General features: G+C 42.1%; 1 long non-coding RNA gene across 1 annotated transcript in view; it reads left to right on the top strand.

The window, feature by feature from the left end:
- LOC105884214 (uncharacterized) overlaps window positions 1-25,104 on the top strand; it is a 129,636-nt gene that overhangs the window by 22,848 nt on the left and 81,684 nt on the right. The window contains exon 4 of the long non-coding RNA XR_012915916.1: window positions 22,505-22,671. This is a non-coding gene — a long non-coding RNA (uncharacterized LOC105884214). The remainder of the gene's footprint in view (window positions 1-22,504; window positions 22,672-25,104) is intronic.

Here is a 25,104-nt window from a genome sequence, read left to right on the forward strand (position 1 = left end):
TTGCATGCAGTTGGATAAAATCCTGAGTTAATAAGGGCAGGGGCGGAGATTTCTTCCTCGATTTCCGGTAGAAAGCTGAGGTAATAAGCCTGGGGCTGCGACTTTTTCATTGCACCTGCATGGAGAGGTAACGTAACGAGGCCGACCACAGCGCCCTTTTTCTGGCAGGTGCCATAGCAACCTGACGTAGTATGGGCGACACCAGGGACTCTTCCTTAGCACTTGCCTTAGAATGGTGACTTAATAAAAGTGACCGCGGCGAATTTTCCTTGTGGGTGGCATGAATACCTGGGGTAAAAAGGGAGCCCGCGGCCACTTTTTCCTACCACCTGCCATAGAAACCCGAGGTGATCAGGACCAGCACAGGGACTTTTCCCAGGCCCGTGCTATTGTCACCAGACATAATAAGGGCGACCAGGGCGATCTTCTACTGGCTGGTGCCATAGCACTGTGACGTAATAAGGGCGACCGAGAAGACTTTTACTGCCAGGTGCCATAGACACTTGAGGTAATAAGGGCGACGGAGGCAACTTTCTCCTCTGAGTTCCAGGAAACCTGAGATAAGGAGGGCAAGAGCCGAGACTTTTTTCTCGGGTTGCCATAGAAACCTGAAGTAATAAGCGTGCGGCTGCGCCTTTAGCATAGTACTTCAACAGAAACATGAGGTCACAAGGGTGACCACGGTACCTTTTTACTGGCAGGTGCCATAGAAACCTGACATAATAAGGGCAACCGTGGCGATAGTTTCTGGGCCGGTGCCATAGCACCTGATGTAGTATGTGCGACCCCAGCGACTTTTTCATAGCACTTGCCATAGAAAGCTGATTTAATACCACGATGGCCAATTTTCCTTGCAGCTGCCATAAATACCAGATGTGATAATGGTGCCCACGGCAACTTTTCCATCGGACTTGCCATAGAATGCTGAAATAATAAGGGCAACCAGTATTTACTGGCAGGTGCCATAGCAGCGTGACATAATAAGGGCGACCACGACTCTGGCCACCTATCCCTGGCCGGTGGCATGAATGCCTGAGGTAATAAGGGCCACCATTGCTACTTCTTTTACTGGCAGGTTCCATAGGAACCTGACATAAGAAGGGCAACTACGGTGACATTTACCGGGCAGGTCCAGTAGCAACCTGACTTAATATGGGATAGCGTGGGGACTTTTTCCTGGCAGGTGGCGTAGAAACCTCACTTACTAAGATCTATGGCGAGGCTTCTCTGGTAGCACTTCCTATAGGAAGCTGAGTTAATAAGTTCGACCGCGGAGCCTTTTATCGGATAGGTGCCATCGAAACGGGAGCTAAGAATGGCGACCCGGGAAACATTTTCTGACAGGAGCCATGTCCACCTGACCTAATAAGGGCGACTGTGGCGATCTTTTCCTGGCAGTGGTATAGAAACTTGAGGCGATAAGGGCGACCTAGGTGACCTTTTGCATGCAGTTGCATAAAATCCTGAGGTCATCAGGGTACGGGCGGCGATTTGTTCCTCAAGTTGCCGTAGAGAGCTGAGGTAATAAGCGGGCCGCTGTGACTTTTTTGTAGCACCTGCTTGGAAAGCTGACGTAATGAGGCCGACCACAGCGCCCTTTTCCTGGCAGGTGCCATAGCAACCTGACGTGGTATGGGCGACCCCAGCGAGTCTTCCTTAGCGCTTGCCGTAGAATGGTGACTTAATAAAAGCGACCGCGGCGAATTTTCCTTGTGGGTGGCATGAATACCAGGGGTAGAAAGGAGCCCGCCGCCACTTTTCCCTGGCCAGTGCTATAGGAACCAGAGGTAATAAGGGCTATCAGAGCAACCTTCTCCTGGCCGGTGCCATAGCACTGTGACGTAATAACGGCGACCGAGAAGACTTTTTCCTGCCAGGTGCCATAGACACTTGAGGTAATAAGGGCAACCAAGGCGACTTTCTCCTCTGAGTTCTAGGAAAGCCTGAGATGAGTAGGGCAAGAGCCGAGACTTTTTTCTCGGGTTGCCATAGAAACCTGACGTAATAAGCGTGCGGCTGCGCCTTTTGCCTAGTACTTCGACAGAAACCTGAGGTAACAAGGGTGACTACGGTGCCTTTTTTCTCGCAGGTGCCATAGAAACCTGAAATAATAAGGGCAACCGTGGCGATCTTTTCCTGGCAGTGGTAAAGAAACCTGAGGCGATAAGGGCGACCTAGGTGACCTTTTGCATGCAGTTTCATAAAATCCTGAGGTAATAAGGGCACGGGCGAAGATTTGTTCTTCGAGTTGCGGTTGAATGCTGAGGTAATAAACCGGTGGCTGCTACTTTTTCATACCACCTGCATGGAGGGGTGACGTAATGAGGCCGACCACAGCGCCCTTTTCCTGGCAGGTGCCATAGCAACCTGACGTAGTATAGGCTACCCCTACGGACTCTTCCTTAGCACTTGCCGTAGAATGGTGACTTAATAAAAGCGACCGCAACGAATTTTCCTTGTGGGTGTCATGAATACCTGGGGTAAGAAGGGAGCCCCCGGCCACTTTTTCCTACCACCTGCCATAGAAACCCGAGGTGATAGGACCAGCACCGGGACTTTTCCCGGGCCGGTGCTATAGCCACCAGAAAAAATAAGGGCGACCAGGGTGACCTTCTACTGGCCGGTGCCATAGCAACGTGACGTAATAACGGCAACCGAGAAGGCTTTTTACTGCCAGGTACCAAGACACTTGAGGTAATAAGGGCGACCAAGGTGACTTTCTCCTCTGAGTTCTAGGAAACCTGCGATAAGGCGGGCAAGAACGGAGACTTTTTTCTCGGGTTGCCATAGAAACCTGACGTAATAAGCATGCGGCTGCGCCTTTTGCCTAGTACTTCAACGGAAACCTGAGGTAACAAGGGTGACCACGGTACCTTTTTTCTGGCAGGTGCCATAGAAACCTGACATAATAAGGGCAACCGTGGCGATAGTTTCCGGGCCGGTGCCATAGCACCTGACGTAGTATGTGTGACCCCAGCGATTCTTGCGTAGCACTTACCATAGAAAGCTGACTTAATACGACCATGGCCAATTGTCCTTGCAGCTGCCATAAATACCAGATGTGATAAGGGTACCCACGGCAACTTTTCCATCAGACTTGCCATAGAATGCTGGAAGATTTACTGTCAGGTATTTACGACCAGTATTTACTGGCAGGTGCCATAGCAGCGTGACATAATAAGGGCGACCACGAATCCGGCCACCTATCCCTGGCCGGTGCCGTAGAAGCCTGAGGTAATAATGGCCACCATTGCTACTTTTTTTACTGGCAGGTGTCATAGGAACCTGACCTAAGAAGGGCGACTACGGTCACTTTATCCTGGCAGGACCCATAGAAACATGACTTAATATGGGATAGCATGGGGACTTTTTCCTCGCAGTTGGCGTAGAAACCTGCCTTACTGAGATCCTTGGCGCTTATCTCGTAGTGCTTGCTATAGGACGCTGACATAATAACTTAGACCACGGCGACTTTTATCTGATAGGTGCCATCGAAACGGGACCTAAGAAGGGCGACGGCGGAAACATTTTCTGAAAGGACCCATGTCAACCTGACGTAATAAGGGCAACCGTGGCGATCTTTTCCTGGCAGTGGTATAGAAACTTGGGGCGATAAGGGCGACCTAGGTAACCTTTTGCATTCAGTTGCATAAAATCCTGAGGTCATCAGGGTATGAGCGCAGATTTGTTCCTCAAGTTGCGGTAGAGAGCTGAGGTAATAAGCGGGCCGCTCCAACTTTTTTGTAGCACCTGCTTGGAAAGCTGACGTAATGAGGCCGACCACAGCGCCCTTTTCCTGGCAGGTGCCATAGCAACCTGACGTGGTATGGGCGACCCCAGCTAGTCTTCCTTAGCACTTGCTGTAGAATGGTGACTTAATAAAAGCGACCGTGACGAATTTTCCTTGTGTGTGGCATGAATATCTGGCATAAAAAGGGAGCCCGGGTCCACTTTTTCCTACCACCTGCCATAGAAACCCGAGGTGATAGGACCAGCACCGGGACTTTTCCCGGGCCGGTGCTATAGCCACCAGAAGTAATATCGGCGACCAGGGTGACATTCTACTGGCCCGTGCCTTAGCAACGTGACATAATAAAGGCGACCGAGAAGACTTTTTAATGCCAGGTGCCATAGACACTTGAGGTAATAAGGGCAACCAAGGCGACTTTCTTCTCTGAGTTCTAGGAAATCTGAGATAAGGCGGCCAAGAGCCCAGACTTTTTTCTCGGGTTGCCATAGAAACCTGACGTAATAAGCGTGCGGCTGCGCCTTTTGCCTAGTACTTCAACAGAAACATGAGGTAACAAGGGTGACCACGGTACCTTTTTACTGGCAGGTGCCATAGAAACCTGACATAATAAGGGCAACCGTGGCGATAGTTTCCCGGCTGGTGCCATAGCGCCTGACGTAGTATGTGCGACCCCAGCAACTCTTGCATAGCACTTGCCATAGAAAGCTGACTTAATACGACCATGGCCAATATTCCTTCCAGCTGCCATAAATACCACATGTCATAAGGGCGCCCACGGCAACTTTTCCATCAGACTTGCCATAGAATGCTGGAAGATTTACTGGCAGGTATTTACGACCAGTATTTACTGACAGGTGCCATAGCAGCGTGACATAATAAGGGTGACCACGACTCCGGCCACCTATCCCTGGCCGGTGCCATAGAAGCCTGAGGTAATAAGGGCCACCATTGCTACTTCTTTTACTGGCAGGTGCCATAGGAACCTGACATAAGAAGGGCAACTGCGGTCACATTATCCTGGCAGGACCCGTAGCAACATGACTTAATATGGGATAGCATGGGGACTTTTTCCTGGCAGTTGGCGTAGAAACCTGCCTTACTAAGAACCTTGGCGCTTCTCTCGTAGTGCTTGCTATAGGAAACTGACATAATAAGTTCGACCACGACGACTTTTATCGGATAGGTGCCATCGAAAGGGGACCTAAAAAGGGCGACCGCAGAAACATTTTCTGACAGGAGCCATGTCAACCTGACGTAATAAGGGCAACCGTGGCGATCTTTTCCTGGCAGTGGTATAGAAATTTGAGGCGATAAGGGCGACATAGGTGACCTTTTGCATTCAGTTGCATAAAATCCTGAGGTGGTAATGAGGGTACGGGCGGAGATTTGTTCCTTAAGTTGCGGTAGAAAGCTGAGGTAATAAGCGGGCCGCTGTGACTTTTTCTAGCACCTGCATGGAAAGCTGACGTAATGAGGCCAACCACAGCGCCCTTTTCCTGGCAGATGCCATAGCAACCTGACGTAGTATGGGCAACCCCAGTGAGTCTTCCTTAGCACTTGCTGTAGAATGGTGACTTAATAAAAGCGACCGCGGCGAATTTTCCTTGTGGGTGGCATGAATACCAGGGGTAAAGAGGGAGCCCGCCGCCACTTTTTCCTAGCACCTGCTATAGAAACCGGCGGTTATAAGAACCAGCACCCTGACTTTTCCCTGGCTAGTGCTATAGCATCCAGAGGTAATGAGGGCGACCAGGGCGACCTCTCCTGGCCAGTGCCATAGCAGTGTGACATAATAAGAGCGACTGAGAAGACTTTTTACTGCCAGGTGCCATAGACACTTGAGGTAATAAGGGCGACCAAGGGGACTTTCTCCTCCGAGTTCCAGGAAAGCCTGAGATGAGGAGGGCAAGAGCTGAGACTTTTTTCTCGGGTTGCCATAGAAACCTGACGTAATAAGCGTGCGGCTGCGCCTTTTGCCTAGTACTTCGACAGAAACCTGAGGTAACAAGGGTGACCACGTACCTTTTTACTGGCAGGTGCCATAGAAACCTGACATAATAAGGGCAACCGTGGCGATAGTTTATGGGCCGGTGCCATAGCACCTGACTTAGTATGTGCGACCTCAGCGACTCTTGCGTAGCACTTGCCATAGAAAGCTGACTTAATACGACCATGACCAATTTTCCTTGCAGCTGCCATAAATACCACATGTGATAAAGGCGCCCACAACAACTTTTCCATCAGACTTGCCATAGAATGCTGGCAGGTGTACTAGCAGGTATTTACGACCAGTATTTACTGGCAGGTGCCATAGCAGCATGACATAATAAGGGCAACCAGGACTCCGGCCACCTATCCCTGGCCGGTGCCATAGAAGCCTAAGGTAGTAAGGGCCACCATCACGACGTTTTTTATTGGCAGGTGCATTAGGAACCTGACATAAGTAGGGCGACTGGGGTGACATTTTCCTGGCAGGACCCCTAGCAACCTGACTTAATATGGGATAGCGTGGGGACTTTTTCCTCGCAGTTGGCGTAGAAACCTGCCTTACTAAGATCTATGGCACCGCTTCTTTCATAGCACTTGCTATAGGAAGCTGACTTAAGAAGTTCGACCACGGCGACTTTTATCTGATCGGTGCCATCGAAACGGGACCTAAGAAGGGCGACCGCGGATACTTTTTCTGACAGGAGCCATGTCAGCCTGACGTAGTAAGGGCGACCGTGACGATCTTTTCCTGGCAGTGGTATAGAAACTCAAGTCGATAAGGGCGACCTAGGTGACCTTTTGCATGCAGTTGCATAAAATCCTGAGGTAATAAGGGCAGGGGCGGGATTTGTTCCTCGAGTTGCGGTAGAAAGCTGAGGTAATAAGCCGGCCACTGCGACTTTTTTGTAGCACCTGCTTAGAGAGCTGACGTAATGAGGCTGACCACAGCGCCCTTTTCCTGGCAGGTGCCATAGCAACCTGACGTAGTATGGGCGACCCTAGTGACTCTTCCTTAGCACTTGCCGTAGAATGGTGACTTAATAAAAGGACCGTTGCGAATTTTCCTTGTGGGTAGCATGAATACCTTGGGTAAAAAGGGAGCCCGCCGCCACTTTTTCCTAGCACCTGCCATAGAAACCCGAGGTTATTAGGATCAGCACCACGACTTTTCCCTGGGCAGTGTTATAGCAACAGGAGGTAATAAGGGCGACCAGGGTGGCCTTCTCCTGCCCGGTGCCCTAGCACTGTGACATAATAAAGGCGACCAAGATGACTTTTTCTTGCCAGGTGCCATAGACACTTGAGGTAATAAGGGGGACCAAGGCGACTTTCTCCTCTGAATTCCAGAGAAGCCTGAGATGATGAGGGCAAGAGCCGAGACTTTTTTCTCGGGTTGCCATAGAAACCTGACGTAAGAAGCGTGGCGCTGCGCTTTTTGCGTAGTACTTCAACAGAAACCTGAGGTAACAAGTGTGACCACGGTATCTCGTTACTGGCAGGTGCCATAGAAACCTGACATAATAAGGGCAACCGTGGCGATTGTTTCCGGGCCGGTGTCATAGCACCTGACGTAGTATGTGCGACCCCAGCGACTCTTGCGTAGCACTTGCCATAGAGAGCTGACTTAATACGACCGTGTCCAATTGTCCTTGCAGCTGCCATAAATACCAGATGTGATAAGGGTGCCCACGGCAACTTTTCCATCAGACTTGCCATAGAATGCTGAAATAATAAGGGCGACCAGTATTTACTGGGAGTTGCCATAGCAGCGTGACATAATAAGGGCAACCACGACTCCGCCTCCTATCCCTGGCCGGTGCCATAGAAGCCTGAGGTAATAAGGGCCACCATCGAGACGATTTTTACGGGCAGGTGCCATAGGAATCTGACATAAGAAAGGCTACTGCGGTGACATTATCCTGGCAGGTCCCCTAGCAACCTGACTTAATATGGGATAGCGTGGGGACTTTTTCCTGGCAGTTGGCGTAGAAACCTGCCTTACTAAGATCCTTGGCGCTGCTTCTCTCGTAGCACTTGCTATAGGAAGCTGACTTAATAAGTTTGACCACGGGGACTTATATCTGATAGGTGCCATCACCTATCTGAAACGGGACCTAAGAAGGGCGACCCCGGAAACATTTTCTGACAGGACCCATGTCAACCTGACGTAATAAGGGTGACTGTGGCAATCTTTTCCTGGCAGTGGTATAGAAACTTGAGGCGATAAGGGCGACCTAGGTGACCTTTTGCGTGCAGTTGCATAAAATCCTGAGGTAATAAGGGCAGGGGTGGAGATTTGTTCCTCGAGTTGCTGTAGAAAGCTGACGTAATAAGCGGGCTGCTGCGACTTTTTTGTAGCACCTGCTTGGAAAGCTGACGTAATGAGGCCGACCACAGTGCCCTTTTCCTGTGAGGTGCCATAGCAACTTGAGGTAGTATGGGCGACCCCAGCGAGTCTTCCTTAGCACTTGCCGTAGAATGGTGACCTTAATAAAAGGACTGTGGCGAATTTTCCTTGTGTGTGGCATGAATACTTGTGGTAAAAGGGGAGCCCGCAGCCACTTTTTCCTAGCACTTGCCATAGAAACCTGAGGTTATAAGGACCAGTACTGCAACTTTTCCCTGGCCAGTGCTATGGCAACCTGAAGTAATAAGGACAACCAAGGCGACTTTCTCCTTGCAGGTGGCATAGCAACCTGAGGTAGGGCGACCCCACAGACTCTTCTCTAGCACTTGTGGTAGAATCCTGACTTAAAAGCAACCGTGGAGAATTTCCTTGTGGGTGCATGAATACCTGATGTAATAAGGGAGCCTCAACCACCTTTTTGTAGCACCTGCCATAAACCCGAGTTTATGACAACTTCCACGGCGACATTTTATGGCCAGATTCCATAGCACCCTTATGTAATACGTGCGACCATGACCAGTGTGAGCTTTCCCTGGTGGGTGTCATAGAAATTGAAGTCATTAAGGTGACCACAGCGACTTTTACTAGCAATTGTCATAGAAAGCTGATGTAAAAAGGGTGACTGCAGTGACCATTTTCTGGCAGCTGCCATAGAAACCTGACGTAGTATGTGCGACCCCAGTGACTCTTCTGTAGCACCTGCCATAGAAAGCTAACTTAATAAGGGTGAACAAGACCACGGAGATCTTTGCCAGGCAGGTGCCACTAGAGGCTAAGTTAATAAGGGTGACAATGGCGACTTTTTACTGGCAGGTGTAGTAGAAACCTGACGTAGGAAAGGCAACCATGGTGACATTTTCCTGCCAGATGCTATAGCAACCTGATGTGATAAATGCGACCGTGGTGACTGTTTCCTGCAGTTGCCATAGAAATCTGACTTACTAAGATCTAAGGTGCCTAGTTTTTCCTAGCGCTTGCTGTTGAAAGCTGTCTTTAAAAGGGCAACCGCCGAGAATTTTCCTTGCCCATACCATAAATGTAATAAGGGAGCCCGGGGCCACTTTTTCATAGCACTTGCCATAGAAACCTGATGTAATAAGTGTGACTGGCGACTTTTTCGTATCACTTGCTATAGAAACCTGAAGTAATAAGAGCAATCACAGGGACATTTTCCTGGCAAGTGCCATAGAAATTTGAGGTAATAAGGGTGACCAGGCTGATTTTTGATGCACCATTGCCATAGCAACCTCAGCTAATAAGAGCGACTGGGGTGACTTCTTACTGGTAGTTTCCTGAGAGCCCTGACGTAATAAGGGCTCTCAAGGGACTTTTTCGTAGCTCTTTCCATAGAAACTTGACATAATAAGGGCAATCACAGGGACTTTTTCCTCGAGTGGCCATAGAAACCTGAGGTAATAAGAGCTTAAAATCTGATTTACTCAGTCTACTGATTAAAATGTTAATCTCATTCAGAAACCCCCTCACAGACACAGCAAGAATAATGTTCAACCAAATGTATAGCCATCAAGTAGTCCAGACATGATGACACATAAAAATCGTCATCACACCTTTCAATTATTTGCTTAAGGATCTAGATCTTTTATCCTGTGGGATTTGCATTGTGGAATTTGCTGATTGTGTCCTTATTTTGTTATCTTTTATGTTCCATTGGCTGTTCCTCTTTCCTTCAATTGGTTGTAGATTTAGAGGCTTGATTCAATTCAGGTATTTTCACAGAAGTACCTCGTAGGTGATGTTGTTTATTTCTATAGTGTTATACCAGGGGGCCCATTTTGTCTAGTTGTCTCTTCTCTTGAGATGTTAAAATTGATCACTAGGCTCAGGTGTTATCACACTGAACTAGCCATTATAAAGTTTTGCATCTGCCGTACACCTCATGTGTTTTGCAGCCTCTAAATTTCATTGCCTGAATCTGTATTTTGTTAAAGATTATAAAAGTTTGATGTTCTAATTTTGTAAATAATTTTGCATTTATTTTCTAGAGTTCTCTAGAAGAAAACTCTCCCCATCAACTATAGTTTAATATGATATGGATAGGATTAAAAGGATGAATGCTTACCTCCTGTAATATTTCTACTTTTCAAAATGATGTTTTTTCCCCTAGGATCCTACATAGGTGGGCAATGAATTGATTTCATTTATTTTTTCTTTTAGAATATCTCCATGTGCTTTAGACATTTCTGTATTTCATGTGTTTTAATTTATTGCAGACATTGTCTTTGATACTCAGATTGTCCTATGTAAAGATGGAGCAATTTTTGCTTGGCATCTTTGTCTTTTTGACATGCTTTCTGCTTTGATAGTTTGGTTCTGACTCATCTGGTATGATTGTGACCCAGACCTCAAATCAGACATTTCTCCAACAGAGCTTGGTTCCTTTTACCAAGAAATGTTTCTAGAGGATTCAGTATGGAACCTAGAGTTGCTCATTACAACTAGGTTGCTCATTGTTTTTTCTCCTTTTCAGTGTAATGGGTTCAGGAAACATACATTATATTTTTAAAAGAATATACAGGATTGGCTTGACTCCTGGACTGCTCCTCCTTCCACTTATAAGTAATGATTTTTTTTTTTTTTTTTTTTTTGAGACAGAGTCTCGCTTTGTTGCCCAGGCTAGAGTGAGTGCCGTGGCGTCAGCCTAGCTCACAGCAACCTCAAACTCCTGGGCTCGAGTGATCCTTCTGCCTCAGCCTCCCGGGTAGCTGGGACTACAGGCATGCGCCACCATGCCCGGCTAATTTTTTATATATATATCAGTTGGCCAATTAATTTCTTTCTATTTATAGTAGAGACGGGGTCTCGCTCTTGCTCAGGCTGGTTTCGAACTCCTGACCTTGAGCAATCCGCCCGCCTCGGCCTCCCAAGAGCTAGGATTACAGGCGTGAGCCACAGCGCCCGGCCAAGTAATGATTTTTGTAATCAATTTTTATTCTTCCACTTTTAACAGTATAAGCAAATGTAACACTTACATCAGAATTCTATTTCCTATGTAAAAGGTGGCATGTTCTATATTAGTCGAATCCAATAGAATTGCTGGAGAGTTGAAAATATTCTGTGTTTACACTGTCCTATGTAGTAGCCACCAGCTACCTGTGGCAGTTGAACGCCTGAAATTTAGTGAGTTTGACTGTGGAACTGAATTTTTAGTTTCATTTAAATTTATTATTATTTTTTTCTTTTATTGAACTTTAAACTTTTAAAAAAAATTAAAAAATATGTATCTTTATTTTTATTGATTTAGGGGGTACAGGTACAGTTTTGTTATAGGGATATAATATATAGTTGTGAAGTCTAGGCTTATACTATAACCATCACCAAAATAGTGTACCTTGTATACATTAAGTAATGTTTAAACCCTCACCCCCTCCCACTCTTCTGAGTCTCCAGTGTGTATTATTCTACTCTCTGTGTCCATGTGCACTCATTATTTAGCTCTCACTTATAAGTGAGAACATGTAGTATTTGACTTTCTACTTCTGAACTATTTCACTCAAAATAATGGCCTCTAGTTCCATTCATTTTGCTGCAAGAGACATGATTTCATTCTTTTTTATGGCTGAGTAGTCCCGCTGTGTGTGTGTGTGTGTGTGTGTGTGTGTGTGTGTGTGTGTGTGTGTGTGTGGCAGTGAGACCCATCCAGCTCTCACACCCTTGACACCATGGGTCTTGCACCTACAGCCTGCCACAGGCAGAAAGCCAAAACAGCCAGCTGGGTTCCAGTTAATTTGTGTGCAGAGTGTGAAACTGCACCAGGCCACAAGACTTCCTACCTGGGACAGAAACCATGAATCTCAGGCCACAGCCATGCAGTCCAGGCCTATGAATGGGGAGTGCCCAGTTTTTGTGGCCACTTCCTGCTTGACTCTCATTTCTGGCTTTGGGGATTCATTTCTGCTCGAGATTAGATCTCAAATCTCAGTTGGGAACTTCTCACAACCTTGCTGCCCAAGTTAGCTGACAGATTTCCCCAAGGTTCCCTATGCGATAGGATCAGGAATGGCTTCCTTCTGTCTAAGCCCAGGGTCTGAGAGCACACACGAAGCACTTCCGACACTGCTCCTTTTCACAGAATCTCCTCCGCTCACCAAGTCACATCCAGGACTGGGCAGGGTGAATGAGCCTCCCCCATGGCCTAGATTGCCAGGTCTCCTAGTGAGAATGTGTATCATGGAGACAGTCTTCCTGCCTTTCTTGCACTAAAGACACAGTTTTCTGCTGGACCCATGGCATGAGCATCTGACTGTCATTCCTTTCAAAGTATACAAAGTTTTTTTCACTTTTTCTTTTGATATCTTGTGTTCCTTCTTGGATAAATGTTCACAGTGTGAACCTCTACAAACTATTTTGCTCTTTCCAAGTGGGTAAGGCATGCTAACAAAGCCTCCAACTCAACATCTTGGGGGCAAAAAGTTTCAATTAAATTTAATCAACATAAATTTAAATAGCCACGTGTGGCTAGTGCCTAGCATATTGGACAGCAACAGCTCCCCACATTTTTCTCACTTTGCTTTTTTCACCTAACAATATATCATTGAGATCACTACATAGCAGTAGAGAGAAAGAATTCCCCTCATTTGGTATACCCACATAGTACTCTGAGAGGTAGATGTACCTTAGATTATTCAATCAATCCCTCATTGGTGGGCATGTGTCTTGTTTCTAGTCTTGTGTTGTTATGAATTATTCTTCCAGGAATGACCTTGTCCTTCTGCCTTTTTGCCTTTTGGGATCTTGGAAGAGAGATTGATAATTCCAAAAGGAAGTGTTTTTGTCCCATAAAATAAAGATTTGAAACAGAAACCATTTGGAAATGTAGCAGCCAAAAGTGAATGTTGGTCCTATCTTGTCACTCCTTTTATTCCACCCACTTTTTACTTTCTTATTTTCCTTCTAGTATAACATGGGTGAAGGAATTTCTAATTCAACCTGAGAGAGAATAAATAGTACATAAGAGCAAATATTATAATAATAGGTCCTCTAGAGAGCAGATAGAAGTCTTTGAACCTGTATCTCAGTTGCCAGACCCATTAACTGATCACAGGACTTTGGGTGAATCCTTTCCCTTTTTTGGCCTATGGTCTAACACAGAAGGGCACTGAATATAGAAATATTACTTAGAAGCATGTACTTTGATATGAGAAGGCTCTGGATTTGACCCTATGAACCATTGCTTGCTGGTTGCCTAATATAGAGCAAGTACTTTATCTACTATGTGCCCTATAATTGTTGACAGTGTTTGCTATTGTTAATTATTATTATTACTCTGCTACTCATCCAGAGGATGAATGATAGCAGTGGGGATTACACTTCCAGGCATTACAATGTTCTATAAATATTTGGTTTTATAACATTTGGATACAGTAGTTGACATGCAGATTAAAGAATGTCTATAGAAAGCTCATAAGCAGACCCAGACATGTAACATTATTTAATATGCTGCAGAGTTGGCATTTCTGATCTGATGCATTGTTCAAGAATTGGGACTGAATCAGCTTGTAAAGGCTTCATTAGAAAGCAAAATGACATCTTTACCTCTTCATTTAATCAGAAGGCTTCATCCATGAGTCTGTATTTAAGAGAAAAGCAAAATGAAACATAACAAAACTCAGAATACTAAACTTCATATATGGTAATAATAGTTATATGAATTGTATATACAATGCATGTACAGTATATGTGCATAGGTATATGCATGCACAAAATACCCACTGGAATGACATAGCACAATCTTAATATGATAGGATTGCTGGATATTGATATTTTTAATTTTTGCACTTAAACATTTGTTAAGATGAATATAGATTATATTTATAACAAAAATTGCATCGTCTAAAACTACTGCTAGTTATGAAAAATTTCAGATAAAAGCATAGAGAGGTATAAAATTAAAACAGGTTAAGGAAAAACTTGTGTCAGAACCTAGGTTAGAAAAAAAAAAAAGAAAAGAAAAACCTTTACTCCTCCCTGATTGTATCCCCTTCCTTCTCCCCTAGAGATAATCATTCTCCAGAATGAGATGATTATCATTCCCATATACTGCTTCATCCTTTTACTCCATGTAAGAGCTTTCCTAAACAAAGTATAGTATTGTTTTCCATCGTTTCACTGCACACAAGCAAACACACACAAGTACACACACATAAACACAAAGAGTAGGTACTCTTATCCAACAACTAATTTAACATTGTGTATATGTACATGTGTATTTATGCTTATGTATGTATACACACAAATCTGATCCTCACGGGTCCAGAGACCTCAGAGAAACCCTTCACCTGTTACAGAGATAGCCTTTGTAAAGCACATTCTCCAGTATCACATTTATAATCAATCAAGTTGATGTATTGTTCTCCTTATTCTTTTTTTTCCATATTTCTTAGTGTGATTAGAGCTCAGACAAGCAGTAAAAGGGTATTTTGGGGGTTCCTTAAAAATCCAAGCATTGTGGAGAAAGACCATAGGAGTAGTTGAGGAGCCAGTGAATCATAGAAAGGAGAAGAGCTGTGAGCCTATTGTGAGACCCACCCCTGAGCAGAACAAGTGGCCCTAAAGGCAGCTCACTACCAAGAATTCTGAAGGAAGGCAGTCTGGGATGTGCAACCCCTGTTTCTCCTTCCAAACTCACTAATCTGGAGAGAGGGCTCTGAGGAGTCATTTCAGTGTGGATTACAAGCCTGATCATCGCTGTTGCCATAGAAACCTGACGTCACTATGGCATCCATGAAGACTTTTTAATGGAGAGTGATGTGGCCTGGTGAGAAGAGCAAGGTCACCCCTTCAGTGTGTAGACTCAGCCGAAGGTCTGGGTATTGCCTTGATTTGTGGGGAGACGAAGGGATCACTGATTCAAGTGGCATTATTCACATTTTGGAACAAGTTTCTGTGGCTGTCTGGTTAGGTAGGAAAATGTTGGACCCTCCTGGCCAGTGAGTATGATGTCCTGCTCCAGAGTGTCCTGGAGCTACTTCCTATGTAAAGCTGGGCACAGGAGGATGAAATATGTAAAGATTCTCTCTGAGCTCAACTTCCCCCTCTGTAAAATGAGGATAAGAATGCTCACTCACAGTATTGCTGGAATCTTCAGTGACAGCACCTGCTTAAATAATCAGCGATTCCCATGTATTTCTCAGATGTGTGTTGAAATAAGCAATTGGTTGGTCTTCCTAGTTGGTCTTCCTAGGTTGTGACATGTGTTAGTCAATGGTTGTCACTTTTGTATCTACTCTGTAATGATATTTTATAGGAAGCAGGGAATTTATGAAGTATTAGTTTAAAATGTCAAAATGTCAGGTATGAGAATTCAGTATTTTCAAAAATAATTACCTTATAGTTTGCCCTATTATAATGATAATCATTCAACCACATTCCCCCAAATTAGATAGGCCTAGATAGCATTATTATTATTTCCCAGGATGTGACACTTTCATAGTACCCAAACTCTCTATCCCTCCCACTGCCCTGTCTCCTGGAAAACACAGCATTTCTGTCCCTATAGATAATCTGGTTTTGTTTCTAAAAATTGTCTTAAAATGGAGGTATACAGATGTCTTTTTTAAAGACAGATCTGGTATCTTTCATTCACCCTACTTATTTTTAGATTTATCCATTTTCTTACACATATCAATAGTTTATTTTTATCGCTGAATAGTATTCCAGCATATGGCTATACCAGAAATCGTAGTACCCATTCACTTTTTGGTAGACATTCTGTTGTTTCCAGTTGGAGCTCTTCTAAATAAAGCTGTTATGAATGGTTGTGAATAAGTCTTTTCATGGAGATATGCTTATTTTCTCAAGAGTAAATACTGAGGAGTGTTATGGCTGGATCACATGGTAAATGTAAGATTAACATTTTCAGAACCTGCCAAACTGTTTCCAAAGTGGTTGTGCAATTTTCCATTGCCACCAACATGTGAGAGTTTCATCCTCCTGAAACCTGGCATTTGCATGGGATGGTTCGTTTTTTTAATCTTAGTCATTCTCCAGGAATATAATAGTATCTCATGTAGATTTTATTTACCTTTCCTTAATGGTCAGTGAAGTTGAGCATTTTTTCATGTGTTTATTTGACATTGGTATTTTTCCTTAGTATCTATTTGACTATTTTGCCCATTTATTCAAGTGTCTGTTTTCTTCTGAGTTTTGTAAAATTTTCTCTATTCTGGATATAAGTTGATATGTGATTTATAGATATATAATTTTCAAATATTTCTCCTAGGTAGGGGTTATCTTCTCATTTTCTCAACCATGTATTGGAAGAGCTGAAGATTTTAACTTTTGAGGAAGTCCAATTTATTGATTTCTTGACTTACAGATTGTGATTTGGTATCTCATCTGTGAAATCCTCACCTAGCCCAAGGTCACAAGGATTTTCTCCTTGTGTTTTGTGGTAGGCATTTTATAGCTTTCAGTTCATTACTGAAATACTTTAATAGCTTTCAACTTTATATGTATGGTCAGCACTACATCCATTGAATGGTGGTGTTTCTCTTCTTTGCTCCCCAATAATCCATCTCAGTGAATTCCTGGGATCTTTAGTGGAGAGAGAATGAGCATGTATGTATGTGGATATGTCTGTCTGTATGAAAATGTATATTGGTGAAGCTGCTAGAAATGTTCATTGTGAGGGATACTTGAGGTGAATTACTGTGGTCATGTTAGTCCTAATCAGTTATTAGCACATATTAAGAACAGAGAGGGGAAATAGTTGGTTATTTTTTTTTTTCACAGCTCTCTTTGGCCAGCATAGTTACCATGATGACTCTGTGACAGCTGTGGAATCTGGTGTGGACTGAGAATTCATTTATGATTCTTACTGGAGTCTTTTTACTGAAAAAGCCATCAAGAATTGCTTTTCCAGGCTGGGCGTGGTGGCTCACGCCTGTAATCCTAGCTCTCTGGGAGGCCGAGGTGGGTGGATCGTTTGAGTTCAGGAGTTTGAAACCAACCTGAGCAAGAACGAGACCCTGTCTCTACTATAAATAGAAAGAAATTAATTGGCCATCTAATATACATAGAAAAAATTAGCTGGGCATAGTGGCGCATGCCTGTAGTCCCAGCTACTCGGGAGGCTGAGGCAGCAGGATCACTTGAGCCCAGGAGTTTGAGGTTGCTGTGAGCTAGGCTGACGTCATGGCACTCACTCTAGCCTGGGCAACAAAGTGAGACTCTGTCTCCAAAAAAAACAGAATTGCTTTTCCAATGCTGCTATTCCTTCTAGAATTATTACATGGCATTTAAATATAAAGTAGAGTTTTCACTTCTGTTTCATTTATTAATGCATTCATGTATTTATATAAGTGTGGCTGCAATATTCCCATTTTTCTCAAAGGGATACCCTCTGTTGCTATCATTTTATATTAAATATTTTGATACTCAAATTATCTCAGAATTGGCCAGTGCAAGCCCCTTCAAGTTGGCCTCAGTGTCCATTTGATGCCTCCCTAGAATTCCATGAGCATGTACTCTGAATCTGACTGCCTCCTCATGTGTAGAAAGGAAGTAATAATGCCCACTTCAGAGCATCACTTTAAGGATGCGAAGAGAAAAAATCTGAAAATATCACCTACATGGTGTGGCATCTAATAGACCCTCAACAATTTTAAGTTCCTCCTTCCAAATTTGTTTCATTTACTCTGTCAGTGCAATGCCCCTGACATTAACATAATGGCATGACTACCAGGGAGAACACTTTGTAGTGTAACAGCAAGGAGGGATAAGCCCACATTTCCATTATATGTGAGCATCAGTATCACTGCTTTGTGGGGAGGAGGGTTGTGGGATGGAGCTGGGAGAGAGGAGAAGCATCATTGCACAGCTTCCAGTTAACTGAGAGGAGATAGGCAAGACATCATCAGCCCATCCCTTGTATTGTGTGTGCTTTCCCATCCTCTTACTTCCCTCCCTATTCCATGTGCTTTTTAAATACTATTACTCTGCTTTCCAGGGTAATATCAGAGAAGGGTGGGACTCTGTCCCAGATTCAGGGACTGATAGAGAAGAACCAAACATGATGTGGAGTCTGCTAGACAGATTACTAGAGCAAGAGTGAAGAGAGCAGGGTACAATCATGGGGACACTTAGGTAAGTCACCATCCTACCACTGCTTCATCTATACAACAGAATAACAATACCTAGTCCTCTTGACTACCAGGAATACTCTAGATTTTAAGTGTGATCCCATGTGAAAAAGCAATGTATGGTCTTAGGTAGGAGGGAAGGACCAGTGGACTTTAGAGTAATTACATAAACAAAGACATTCCAGATGTCCCAGAACTCTTTGTAGTGGGCATTAAATTAATAATAGATGTCAGCTGTTGATTTCAGGATTTTTCCAGGTGAGGTACATAGACTACTTCATCAAAATCATCAGGCATTACTTGTTAAAATAGCAGATATTTGGGTCCACCGTAACTCAGGGAGGTACCGGTATCTACATTTTGAGTAATTGTCCTACTTGGTTCCAGGTTTTAAAAACACTCTGTTAATTTGCAATGAGATCTATTAAAATTCTGAATCCTTTCATGTCTGATGTCGTTGTTATTTGCTCATGCTACTCAGAATTGGTTGATGAATAATATTGAGTTGTTGACTATTAAGCTTCATTACAACAAATGCAAACGATCAAACTATCAAAACTATAAAAATTTCAACTTGCAAAATTTACAAAACAACTATCAGCTGTTGATCTTGTACTGTGTGCCCACCACTGTTCTAAGAGTTTTCATGTATTAACTCAAGTATTCTCAAAGCAACAACCCATGAAGTATGGACGATTGTTTTCCCCATTCTATGTTAGAGGAAATTGAGACACAGAGAAGTTCTTTTTTTTTTTTTTTTTGAGACAGAGTCTCACTTTGTTGTCCAGGCTAGAGTGAGTGCCGTGGCGTCAGCCTAGCTCACAGCAACCTCAAACTCCTGGGCTTGAGTGATCCTTCTGCCTCAGCCTCCCGAGTAGCTGGGACTACAGGCATGCGCCACCATGCCCGGCTAATTTTTTTATATATATATCAGTTGGCCAATTAATTTCTTTCTATTTATAGTAGAGACGGGGTCTCGCTCTTGCTCAGGCTGGTTTTGAACTCCTGACCTTGAGCAATCCGCCCGCCTCGGCCTCCCAAGAGCTAGGATTACAGGCGTGAGCCACAGCGCCCGGCCACAGAGAAGTTCTTTTACTCTCTCAAGATCACAGCGAACCAGTTCCTACAGTAGAATTTTTAAAATAATGGAATTTCTGACCATTTTACTTGTAAAACAAAACACAAACTAATGTTTGTTTGAAAGTGTTTTGTTTTCTATGGTAAATACTATACAATCACAGTTTTACAGATGAGACTTTTGAGTGACTACAAAGGTAAAAATATTCAGTCACATAGTTTGTAAGAACTAGAGCTTTCCCTAGTCTATCTCCAGATCCCACATTCCTAACAAGTACACTTAGGAAAATGAAAAAGACATGTTAAACAATGCCAGCCCATGGTTGTTGATAAGCAGGGCCATTTGTCTTTGGGTGGAAACTATCCTTCAGTAGTTTTTTTGCCATATACCAGATGGCATTTATTAAAATAAATGTAATAATTGTAAAAACAAAATGGTAATAATTTTGAAAAGGTAATAATCATCACAATTATTACTCATTAGACATCTTAGCTGTTAAAATAATTCCTTGGACTTCTAGGATTTTTCTTTCAGGATCCTGGAGTGCTCTTCCAGGTAGAAATCACATGGTCCTGTGCTCTAGGCTTTGTTGATTGGAGTCAGGGCTGGTCTGACCCATATTGATAGGCGAGACAGATGAGGTGTAGTGATTACCCAAGGTCACTTAGAGTTAGTAAGTTAGGGCTGACACTGTGGCCCGGATATGTCTCCTGTCTGCATGCAGTGGTCTGTCCTCCTGTAGCATTAGCATTGGTCCTATGTGTAGTAAATCACTTTTCAAGGGTTCAGAGGATACAGGCCTCTCTGAGGGTAACCTGCAGGTAATATAAGAAGACACTAAGTACCTTCCAATAAAAGGAAATAGGGCATTGATTTTCCTCTCCTTCCTTAAACTCTATTGAGAGGTTAGAAGAAAAAATCCTGGAGTCATACAGCACATGCCATTTTATGTCTGGTTCTTTTCAATCAATATAATGTGTGCGTGCCTTACATTATTGTTTATAGTTTTATATTGTTTATTCCCATTGGTATATAGTATAGCATTGTGTGACTATTTCACATTGTATGTATCCCTTTTGGGATTTATGCATTTTTCAGTTTTTGACTTATTATGAATAATGGCGCTTTGAACATACTTGTACATATTTTTGGGTGGATGTTTATTTTCATTTCTCTTGGCCATGGACCGACCAGTGCCATTTCTGATTCATAGGGAGTATGAATGTTCATCTTAGTAGATACTGATAAACAGTTTTTCAAAATGTTGTTCCAGTCTGTATTCCCACCAGCAGTGTTGAGAGTTCCACTACTCTACATCCTCATTGACACTTGGAATTTTGCATTTTTTCTATTTTTGTTGTTCTGGTAGTTGTATTCTCATTGTGGTTTAGCTATAATCTATGATTTTATTTTTATTTTTCTCCAAAGTTTTGTCTCTTTTAATCTAAAAAAAGTCTGACCAATTTTTTTTTTAACCTTCCAATTTATTTGCTTAAGAAACTGGATCTTTTGTCTTGTGAAATGTTGATATTGTTAAATACGTTTCTGCATATAATTATTTCCTTGGCTGTATTGATTCTCTAGATTATATTAATGGTTTTCCTCGTATTAAAATAGCTTTGCATATATGTAATAAGCTTTACAAGGCCATGATCTATTTTTTATGTGCTCTTTGTGTTTGCTGATGTTTTATTTAAGTGCATTCCTTCTTTTTCTTTTATGATATGGTTCTGTTATTTCCTTTTTGGTGTAATTTTTCTGTTTTGGAATCATTTGTATACTTGCTTCATTGTTTTACCCTTGGAGTAGTTTAACTGGCCTTGGAGTAGTTTAACTATCATTGGGATTATCTTTCCTTCAAAGATTTGCTAGAATCTCTTCTAAAAAATATCTAGGACTGGTGCTTTTTTACCGGAGGATTATTTAACCAAATACGCTATTTCTTCTATGTAATTGGTCTATTCATAATTTTTGTCTCTACTGGAGTTAATGTGGGTAAGTGTGTATGTCTAGAAATTTATCTATTTCATCTGTCTTCAAATGTATTTGAATAGAGTTCTGCAAATTTTTCACTTAAGAGACTTGAAATTTCCTTTGTTTTAAAGACTGTTATGCTTACCATTTTAAATTTTCAGCATTTTTCTTTCTCACCTTTTCCTTCATTATTTTGCCCAGTGACTTTTCATGTTTTTGATATCCCCCCAAAGGAATCTGGCTTTATGTATAAATTCTACTTTAGTTTTGTTTTCTAGCCTATTCATTTCTACTTTAACCTTTTAACTATTATTTCTTCTGAATTCCTGTAGCTTACATTGAGGTTCTTTAGCTGGCTTTTGGAATGGAATGTTAATTTTATTTATTTTCATTTTCATTGATATAGATATTTAATGTATGAAAATATTCTCTGACCACTGTTCTAGCTGTAGATTCTGATATAGTCTGTTTCTATTATCATTATTTTCATTAAATTCCACAATTTTAATTATTTGTATTTGGACCCAAGGTATAACAACCTCACATATTAGTATGATTTTTGGCATTTTTCCTTTTCCTGTAGTTTTTACACAATGAATATTTTTGTTGTGTGACTGGTTACATAAACATTAATAACTAAAATCCTCCTAGTGACTTTTAGGCTTTAGTATTATCAGGTGTGCTTTGTGTCTTTTAAAATCCATTTTATTCTTAGTTCTGCTCTCTTAAATGTCGAGATTGTAATCCCTGATTTCTTTTTATTTACAATAGACTGGTATATCTTTGCTTATTTTTACATTTTCAAGATAACTGAATGCCTTTGCATACACACACACACACACACACACACACACACACACAAACGTAGATTGGTAGATCCTCCTTCTTCTTAGAAGTGTGTGACTCTGTAATAGTGAGTTATTGCTTGTGAGCCTTACCTGGGGCATCTGTCAAATGGACATATTGATACTTACCTCACTGAGCTATTATGAGGAGAAAATGAACAATGAGCAAATCTATGGAAAGTGTCTAATGCTTAGCATTGCAACAAATACATGTGTTAGCCTCCCCTGTGTTCTCCCTTCTACAAATAGCTTGAATTTAATGTGAAAATTTCCTAGAAATCAGTTAAATTTGAAACAACACAAAATTGAATATTTACATATTTATATGACAAAAAAAATTTTCCTGTGTTTTCTTTGTAGGACAAATTGCCTGATGGAGTGGAGTGGAGAAGAAAGCATACATCTCCTCATTACTTTTTATTTGATGTCCTTTCTTACCATCTTCTTTTATCTACTATTTGGACATTGGAATAACAGCCTCCCATTGAGCCCCAGAGAGGAGACAGTACAGATGACAGAGCACAAAGGTGGGTCTGCTGTATAACACACTGAAATCATGAGAGCTGGTCCTCACTCCTGTGTACAGGACTATGGGGAGTCATTTCCCCTGTGCTGGCCTCAGCCCTTACACAGGAAAAGATTATATATCCCAATAGTTAAGGACTTAGATTTTGGAGTCAGAGTGGAGAGAAAATCTGTGTGCATTTAATAAGTAGCTTCATGATCTTTAGGAAATGTTGAGTCTCCAAATAAATGAAACTCATAACTAATGCATAAACATTAAATATGCCTGCATAGAGAATAAAGTGGGAGGAAGTTTAAGAAATGATATATATTATGGGATTAATGAAAGGTGGGTCATTGATTAAATATTCCTCTACCTTTGGATTTGACTTTTTTCTACAATTTCTAAATTGCTATTTTTAAAGTCAGAATTAAAGCTCATAGAAACAGTGGTTGTTCTGAGATATTTCAAACATTAAAAAAATTATAGCATTAAGAGACTTCTATGTACTCATGGTTAACATAGAAAATATTACATATGCAATTGAATCTCACTTTGATGTCTTCTCTGATTACATTAGCCTCCTTCTTCCCCAGAGGTAACCATTATGCAGAATTTGAGTTTTTCATATTTAAGACATTTTATGGTTTTGTCACATATGTATGTATCTGTAAGTGAGAAATGGTACTGTCTTGTGGCATGGTGTTATCTATACACGCGTGACTACCTCATAGAAAAAGAAGATGAAAGAAACATGAGGCGAACAAACATATTCTCACATCTCAACAGTGGAACCTGCTATATATGTCTCCTTGTCCTGTGTACTCTCTTGCAGACTTACTGAAACAACACACTCATTTCGTTAGTTTATATGCTGTAGGGAACACTAAGAAAATCTGCAGATTATATTCTCAAACTCTTTTTTTCCCCTTATGTTTTCAAAGTCTTATACGTCCCTGAAACCAACTAACCTAAAACAATGTCTCAGTGTAACCTGACATGGAACATGGAACATCATCCCATTTGTCTGGGCCTAGTCTTCTGTCTTTCATTCAAACTGTTACTCATCTAGGTCCTTCCCATATACCTGGAGCCTTATCTGGGCCATGTTGGTAAAAGAAAACAGTGATTTTTTGGGGGACTTAGTTTTCTTATGTCCAGTCTACTACCCAAATTCCTTATTGACATGAGGATGTATCCCATTTAGAATTTGATATGAGACTGTGACTCTGCTTTTCCCCTGCACCCCACTGTGTCAGGATTCTCCCCCTCTGGCAGCTGTGATGCTGAGCCCTGGGCGATTGCATGCAGCCCCTACTCCTTTCCCTCCCCTGTGGCAGTCATTGCTTGGCTAAGCAAGTGGGTAAACAGAGAAGCCTGCTGTCAATTTAAGGGGCTTCATGTGGGACAGTGCACAGAGAAGCATGTTGTGAAATTACTTTCATCTCCTGCCCTTCACTGAAATCCTGGAATGTGTAGACATCTGACTGCTAAATGTTAAGTTTCATTTGAAGGACACACTTGCCCCTTCCCCTGGGCATCTATAATTTCCCTAAAGCTGCCCAATTGTGACTTTCATGTGGATAGATTTATACATTACTTCTGGGACCACTCTAGTATCAAATTCCTTTGGCTTAGGGATGTTCCCCATTCCAACACTGAGACATTTTGTTATGGGATGGGCTGGCTATATGTTTTTGTTATTTTTACCTCCCAAAACAAAACACTTTCATTATAGATTAAAATTTAAAAGTCAGGAAATCAAACAAAACTCTTTAGAAACCATTACAAGCCTACTTCTCACAGATAAACACTGTTAACTACTGAATACAGTCATGCTCTATGTCATGATGTTTCTGTCAGTGAAGGTCCCCATATGTGAAGGTGGTCCCATTATAATGGAGCTGAAAAATTCCTATCAACTAGTGAATTATGTTTAGATACATAAATGTTTACCATTGTGTTACAGTTGTCTACGGTATTCAGTGTGGTAACATGCAGTACATGTTTGTAGCCTAGGAGCAATAGGCTATACCATATAGCCAAGGTGTGTAGTAGTCTATATCATCTAGGTCTTTGTAAGTACATTCTATGATGTTTATACAACAATGACATTGCCTAACAGTGCATTTTTCAGAACATATCCCTGTCATTAAGTGACACGGGACTGTACATATATTAACATTTCTTTTAGAAATTATACTAGGCAAATATAACCATGCATATACAAGAATAGAAGTGAGATGATATTGTACTTATGGCTTTGCAAACTTCTTTTTTTTGTACACATATAATATGCAGGTCAATCCATGCCATCCATATAAGTCCACATACTATTAAAAATAGCTGGGAAATACTAATGGTAAATTTAAGTATGATAATAATGATAAAAATGTTAATATTTATTGCTGACTTCCTTAATTCCCAGTACTATTGTTAGTGCTAATCCTATACT

Source organism: Microcebus murinus, chromosome X, assembly GCF_040939455.1.
Source record: "Microcebus murinus isolate Inina chromosome X, M.murinus_Inina_mat1.0, whole genome shotgun sequence".
Taxonomy (NCBI): domain Eukaryota; kingdom Metazoa; phylum Chordata; class Mammalia; order Primates; family Cheirogaleidae; genus Microcebus; species Microcebus murinus.